Raw genomic sequence first — 8,154 nt, forward strand, 5'->3', positions numbered from 1 at the left:
TTAGTGTCACAGTAACTTTCAATTGCAATTCTCTAATGACTTCTGTTCACAAAGCATTAACCCAGCATAGAAGTGTTATTAAACACTACTTTGTAAACACACTGACGCTTTTCAGGGCTTTTTGGAAAACATTTCTATTCAGAAATTTTGTTGATTTGTATAGGTTTCTTGTTAATCTCATCTTTAATCTCTCTATATAAAATCAATACTTAATTCAATATATTAGAAAGGAAAAAATTAAGCAACTCTGAACATTTTTCAATTTTCAGTAATATTATATTGTTTAAATCATTTTCTGTTTTCACTTAAGACTATATAAATAAATTTAGTTAGACCTTTTACAAGGCTATATGTATTTTATTTATTTTTCTTTCATGGCTTTTTCCAAAGCCTGTGTGTATAATATTTCTAGGTTTCTTTCAGTCTCATGTAGTTCAGATTTCAAACTGAAGTATAAATGGAAAGAAGCAAAAAAAAAAAAAATAGAGTTCCTCTCATCTGATGATGCCTCTACAAGAATGAGGAATGAGTTCAATCTTCTAAGGACCTTTGATTGGCTATCAAAAAGAGAATTCATTCCTTTAGGTATTCCCTATTTTTGCAATTTAACTTAAATGATGTAAAACACAATATACTACTCAGAGACTTTTACGTTTTCATCAGTTTTGCACATTTTCATATGGAGTTCACCTCAGTCTACAACATTCCTTTTCATTATTCTGTCCCTTATGTTTTTATACTGCCAAGACATAATAAAACCAGTTTGATTTACAGCATGAGAATTTATCCACCTGGCTGCCTTTGAAGCAGAGCATGGTCAATAGAGAACATTCCTTCTGGTTTCTCATTACATGTAATGGCTTTTGTAATACTTATTGCATTCTATTTAGTATTTTATCAAACTGCTGGCTTGCTTGTGATCATTTGGGTAAATGTCCCAAAGTGGTATTGTTGGATCATAGAGGAGCTCTATGTGTAGTCTTTGGAGGAACCTCCATACTAATTTCCAGAGCTGTTGACCAAGTTTACACTCCCAAAAATAATGCATTAAGGTTCCCTTCTGTCCACATCCCCTCCATCATCTGTTGTTGTTAGAGTTCTTGATTATAGCCATTCTAACTGGGGTGATATGGTATCTCAATGTTGTTTTGATTTGCATTTCTTTTATGGCTAGAGAGGTTGAGCATTTCTTCATGTGTCTATTGACCATCCTCCTTTCCTCTTCAGAGAAGTTTCTCTTTAAGTATTTAGCTCACTTATTTATTGGGCAGTTGTTTCTTTGAGGATCTGTTATTGGGGGATTTAATTTTTTTGAGTTCCAGGTATATTTTGGATATGAGACCCTTGTCCATTACCAGCACAACTATGTTTATTGCAGCATTATTTACCATGGCTAAGATATGGAACAAACCCAAATGCCCCTCACTAGATGAAAGAATGAAGAAAATGTGATATATATATACACAATGGAATTCTAGTCCTCCATCAGAAAGAATGACATTGTCCTATTTGTTAGGAAATGGAAAGTCTTGGAAAAAATTACATTAAGTGAATTAAGCCAGGCCCAAAAAACATAGGTCCCTTGGTTTCCCTTATTTGCAATAACTAGTATATATCTGAGACAAGCAGAAAAGGTCAGATAAGTTGATGTTAGGTGAAATGAACCCCAAGATAAATACTCAATTATTTATTTTTTCTTTATTGCAATTGTTTCTAACACTTATAAGATGATTTCTTTGTTGATTTGTGTGTCCGTCCCCCATGGTAAAACCCATGCTTTCACTGTATTTGATGTTGTTATAATTTTTGGAGGGGAAGGGAAAAAAACAAATCATTTAAATAGGTGGACTCATTGCAATAATAAGATGCACAAGTCCTTATGTCGAAAAACGAACTTTACATCTTTGGCGGGGGGTGGTAGTGGTTGGTGGGATGGGGGGCTGTGGGGGGAGATGGGAAAGGATGGGAACAGGACGCAAAGAAGGAGGCAACAATGCTTGATAAGAAATATACTCATTATCTTGCCCATGTAATTGTAAGCTCATTCCTAGAAGTTTATTTTAAGTATTTCACAAGTTTTATTTCTCTTAATTCTTAAGAAAACATTTGCTATAATTCTAATATTATTACCATTTTAGTGTTAGGAAATATTGTAATTATAGGCACTAAGTGCATGGCCCAAAGACACATAGTGGGGAAGTGAATGAGTCAAAATTTCCAAAAATTAGCAATAAAAAGTAGGTAAAATCCTCTCCATTCCCTTACACTCTCAATTCAATATTCATGTTGTCCAAGAAATAACAGCAATTATTGCCCACAGTAATTGTTTTCTGTCACATTTTGTCTTCAACACAGACTGTGTTGGTAATTGAGGTCTAAAGAGAGACAAATTTCTTCTGTTCCACAGTTCCAGTATACGTTTTTAACAGTACTAAAAATACACGGTAGCTGGTGGCTCACGCCACCATATAATCCTGGCTACAGAAGGAGCTGAGATCTGAGGATTGCGCTTCAAAGCCATCCCAGGCTGGAAAGTCTGTGAGACTCTTATCTCCAATAAACCACTAAGAAAGCAGAAATGGCACTGTGGCTCAAGGAGTAGAGCACTCGCCTTCAGCTGAAAGGCGCACGGACAACGCCCAAGCCCAGAGTTCAAGCTGCATGACCAAAACAAAAACAAAAACAAAAAAAGGACTTACTGTCTTTTAAGAATCCAAAAATGAAATAAATTCACATATAATCACTCCAAAATGCTTTAAAAGCAGAAGATAATAAACAAGCCTCCATGAAGTAAATTTTCTTCTACTTTTTAAATTATTCTGAAAGCCTTGTGCTTCTTGGTCACACCTGTAATCCTGTCCACTCGGGTATCTGCTCAAGAAACTGAGATCCGTGGATAACCGTTGGAAGCCAATCAGGACAAAAAATATTCATGAGATTATTTTTTTTAAAAAATTAATGAACTAGCAAAGAGACAAGAATGGAGATGTAGCTTATATAGTACCTCATCAATCTAGAGAGGAATGGCCTAGCAAGACCTTGATGCACTGAATTCAAACTCTGAGAATGAAAATGCGCAGGCATGCACATACCCAAACACACACACACACATTTATTCAAAATATCTTCATATCAGTGTTTTGCATTAATTTCTTTGTTAACGATATTATATGGGTAAAATAGGGGATATATTCTCTTCCATCCCAGAACATTTTTATGTTTTATATTGTAAAAGTACTGTACAGAGTGGTTACAGTTACATGAAAAAAGTAACGAATACATTTCCTATCAAGCACTGTTACATCCTCCTTTGTTTTCCCCCACCATCCCTTCCCTCCCACCTCCACAAGTACGCTGCCCTCCCCCCACCCGCCTAAATTGTAAAGTTCATTTTTCAACATACTGTCTTGTGCATCACATTGTTGCAATGGGTCATACTGTATCCTTATTTAAGAATTTTGTTTTTTCCCTTTCCATCCCCAAATTAGAGAAGTGTATATACAAGATGGAGGTGCACCAACATCAGATACAGTGAAAACAGGGGTTTAACTCTGGGGGATGCACATAAAAATAAATCACATCATACGTTATAAATATATTAGAAACAACAGAAAGAAATAAAAAACCACTTGTGTCCCTATCTTGGGGTTCATTTACCTTAACATCATATTATCTAGTCATATGCACATGTTTTGACTTTTTCTTTTTTTTAATTGTGAAAATACCATACAGAGGAGTTACAATTACATGGAAAAGGTAATGCGTACATTTCTTATCAAGCATTGTTGCCTCCTCCTTTTTTTTTTTTTTTTGCCTTACCATACCTTCTTTGCTTATCCCAGAGATACATTAGTTATTGCAAATAAGGGATACCATAGGACCTATGTTTCTTTTTTTAATTGTGAAAATACCATACAGAGGGGTTACAATTACATGGGCTAGTTACTGAGTGCATTTCTTTTTTTTTTTTTATTTTGAGAATACTGACAGAGGATTTACAATTACATGGGCAAGATAACGAGTACATTTCTTACCAAGCATTGTTGCTTCCTCTTTGTTTCCCCTTCCCATCTCTTACCATACTCTCCCACTTCCCCCACCTGGTCCTCTTCCCCTCAAAGTATTAAAGTTCATTTTTTGACATAATGTCTTGTACATATCATTGTTGCAATGGGTCCACCTGTATCCCGAGTTAAACGAATTGGTTTTTTTCCTTCCCCTCCACAAATTATACCAACATCAAATGCAGTGAAAGCATGGGTTATACCTTGGGGGAGGGACATACAAAGCAACATAGAAATCGTCTTATAAATATGTTAGAAAAAATTGCATGAAAGGAAAAAAACAAAAAACAAAAAAAATTTGAATATTTATCTTACGGTTCATTCCCCTAACATCGACTTATCTGACCTTTTCTGCTTGTCTCAGACACATACTAGTTATTGCAAATAAGGAAAACATGGGATGTATGTTTCTTTGGGCCTGGCTAACTTCACTTCTTTGGGCCTGGAATAATTTACTTAATATAATTTTTTCCAAGTCTTTCCATTTCCTAACAAACTGGGTGATGTCATTCTTTCTGATGGAGGCATAGAATTCCAGTACACACACACACACACACACACACACACACACACACACACATTTTCTTGATCCATTCGTTTACTGTGGGGCATCGGGTTTGGTTATGTATCTTAGCTATGGTAAATAATGCTGAAAGGAACATAGTTTTGCTGGTAGTTTTACTATGGTCTTGTTTTTGATCATTTGGGTGAATGCCCAAAATGGGATTGCTGGGTCTTAGGGGCGCTCTCTGTAGTCTTTTGAGGAACCTCCATACTACTTTCCAAGGTCTTCGAACAAGTTTAAACTCCCAACAACAAGGCATTAAGGTTACCTTCTGTCCACATCCCATCAGGAAATCTGTTCTTTTAAAAATCTGGAATGCTTCACGAAGTTGAGTGTCATCCTCAGTCAGGGGCTATTCTTCTCTTTATTATTCCATTGTTAGTGTATGTGCTACTGAATTGAGCACAGAACAATTTTATATATAAAGAGTAATTGATTTTCTTAAACTAGACAATTCCACAAAAATTAAATTCAAAAGAATTGTCGTGAAATTTTAGAACCATGTATTTCTTACATAAGAACACATTTAAGAATAAAGTCAAGATTGACATGTCAAAAACAAAATAATTCCAGACATTTGTTGTTCAACGGATGTGTAGGAGGAGGAATTCAATTATTCTGTCCAAGGAACCTGTCATAATGAACACTATAGAAAGTGTTAAGGTTTGTTAAAATTTTAATGTTTTAAATATGTTTAATTTTGGGAATGTGCTCATATATGCCAAAATTAAGACTATTTAGCAGGTTGTAAAACTTTTCATTAAAGCATTTAAGATTCATGGTAGCAGTCATATACTACTAAGTATATACATTTCAGAGTTATAGAAACTTTACTAATGAGAAGTTGCAAAGTGTTTGTGTAAAGACGCAGAGTGAAGATTTAAGACATTAACTTCACAGTTTCTGTTAAAATTTAAGGTCTTCCTTATTTTATATGTTAGCGAGGAACAAATGATGGTATAAGCCATATACAAATGATGAGATGAACCATAAATAATAATCTTAGTGGGTAACTTTAAAGGCTTCTCATAGCCTATAAAATTCTTGTTGAGCATCATAGACTTAGGCAGTTTTAAATGTACAGCAATATGAGAAAATAATAAATCAAATATGTAGTACATTTCAAATACTGGAAACAGTGGTAAATGTTTTGTTTTTTATTTTATTAATCATTAATATTTATGTATTGGTTTTCCTTATTTGTAGCATTGTTTTCCTTGGTGTAATAGAATACAACTTTTTGTAAGTCATCATTAGGAAGTACTTCGAGAATGTTATTGGGATGGCCACACCGTTTTTTATAGGTCTATGTGAATTTACAAAGAGCAAAATTAATAAGAACAAAATATTGATTAAAAATTTTATCAATTCGAATCTGAATCAGGAGTGTTTATAAATGTCCACACCTAAAATCTTAGCCCTAGACTGAAGCACTAGTGTTGAGCACACAAAAGTGAAAGACTGTTTTGTTTAGTTTTTGTTGGTTGTGGGGCTTGAACTCTGGGTCCTGGGTACTGTCTCTCAGCTCTTCAGCTCAAGGCTAGTGATACTACTTGAGTCACAGCACCTCTTCCATCTTTTTCTGCTTATGTGGTGCTGAGGAATCAAACTCAGGACCTCATGCATGCAAGGCAAGCACTCTACACTGAGCCACCCTCCCAGCACCTGAGAGACTGTGTTTTAAAAAATCATCTAAACAACATATACTGTAGTTTTCTGAAGTCTTTCATCCTACACTGAATATTTTTTCTTACGAGCTTTCTAATAAATATGTAATCTATTCAATTTTGAAAAGTACTGTGTACCTCCCACTTATTTCTGGCATTTCTTTAAATCCAAGTTTCTCTGTGTGTCAGGGTGGATACTTTTGCCTGTAACAAGTATTATTGTTGAACACAAAACATCTGGCTACTTACAGAACAAAGGATGTGAAGCTAGAGTAGCCAGATAAAGAACTTCCAGGACAATTCAATGGCAACTCATGTACTCTCTCTGTAGGTGAATAGGCAGCATAGAAAAGAAATTCTTATATTTGAAAGTGATTGAGTGTGTGTGCACATAGGTGTTCACTTATTTATCTGTTATTATAGTTTTAGATATATTCACTAGTATAAAACAATATTTCATATATATATGCATATATATATATATATATACATATATATATATATATATATATATATATATATGCAATAAGACTTTCCAAAACCCAGGGAACCACCTCCATGGGCATCGCTTTCCTATGTTGCTCTCTGGGTAATGAGAATGAAACGTGGAATTGTCCTGTTGTAGAGAACTTACTCAGAGATTCAAGCATTTTTCTTTTAATATGTTGCTTGTTCCTAACTCTAAAATTAGGAAGTCTGTTAATATATATGTTATATTATAATATAGTTAATATCTTATATATAATGTATAATTATTGTTTATTATAAAATATATTTCATATAATACCTGAGAATATTATATATTTATAAGGAAAAATACAACAAACGTATTAGTCCATACTTTCCTAGCCATGATTAGCTTCAGTACAGTTAAGCACATTACATCTCAACAGGAAAATTCTACTGAAGTTCTGATCCCCTTGAGCTAGATAAGGAGAATTCCTCTAAAAGAAGCCTCTCCTCAATTATGAGAAAAGATATGTTTGGAAGTTTAGTTTAGTTTAGTTTAGTTTTTATTTTTTGGCCAGTCATGTGGCCTGAACTCTGGGCCTGGGCCCTGTCCCTCAACTCTTCAGCTCAAGGTTAGTGCTCTACCACTCAAGCCATAGCGCCACTTCTGGCTTTTTCAGCTTATGTGGTGCTGAGAAATCGAACCCAAGGCCTCATGCATACCAGGCAAGCATTCTACCACTGAGCCACCATCCCAGCCCAAGTTTGCAAGTTTTTGAGAAGAGGAATTTGGCATTTGCTTTGCATCCTTGATTAGTCATGAATAGATATTATTTGGCTCCAAATTTTGTCTCCTTGTAGGTTCCCTAAACAGTTACACATCAGCCTCATTCCATCACATATCTTTAAGTCCTTCTTTTATTTCTTTTTATCATTATTGTTTTGTTGTCGTTGTATTGCTGATCCTGAAGCTTGAACTCATGGCCTAGGCAGTGTCCCTGAGCTCAATGCTAGTGCTCTACCACTTGTGCCGTGCACCACTTCTGGCTTTTTCTGTCTGGACATGCTTTGAATCATAATATTCAGATTTCAGCCTCCAGGGTAGTTAGGATTACAGGTGTGAGCCACCAGTGCCAAGCAAGTCCCTCTCTTTTAGATATTATTCTAAAAGCCACCAATCCAAGGTCACTCCTAAGATTGTAAATGGATCTATTCCAACAGTTCCTTTAATTGTTCTGGCTATGGTGATTCTTTTGCAAATTATATTGAAACTACTTCACTGTCCTCTTCCTAATCCATGATTCTAGATGTTTTAGTAATAATTACTTAAATTTAGCGGCCATAAACTCAAAATCTCTCAATTATTAATTTCATTTAATTCTTTCAATATGATTATTTTTCAATAAAA

General features: G+C 34.8%; 1 non-coding gene across 1 annotated transcript; it reads right to left on the reverse strand.

The window, feature by feature from the left end:
- Positions 1-4,933: 4,933 nt before the first annotated feature.
- LOC122118401 lies at positions 4,934-5,035 on the reverse strand. Its single transcript, XR_006149343.1, has one exon. It is a non-coding gene; the product is annotated as a U6 spliceosomal RNA (small nuclear RNA).
- Between the last annotated feature and the right edge of the window lie 3,119 nt (positions 5,036-8,154).

Source organism: Dipodomys spectabilis, unplaced genomic scaffold, assembly GCF_019054845.1.
Source record: "Dipodomys spectabilis isolate Male_0828 unplaced genomic scaffold, ASM1905484v1 ptg000149l, whole genome shotgun sequence".
Classification (NCBI taxonomy): Eukaryota; Metazoa; Chordata; class Mammalia; order Rodentia; family Heteromyidae; genus Dipodomys; species Dipodomys spectabilis.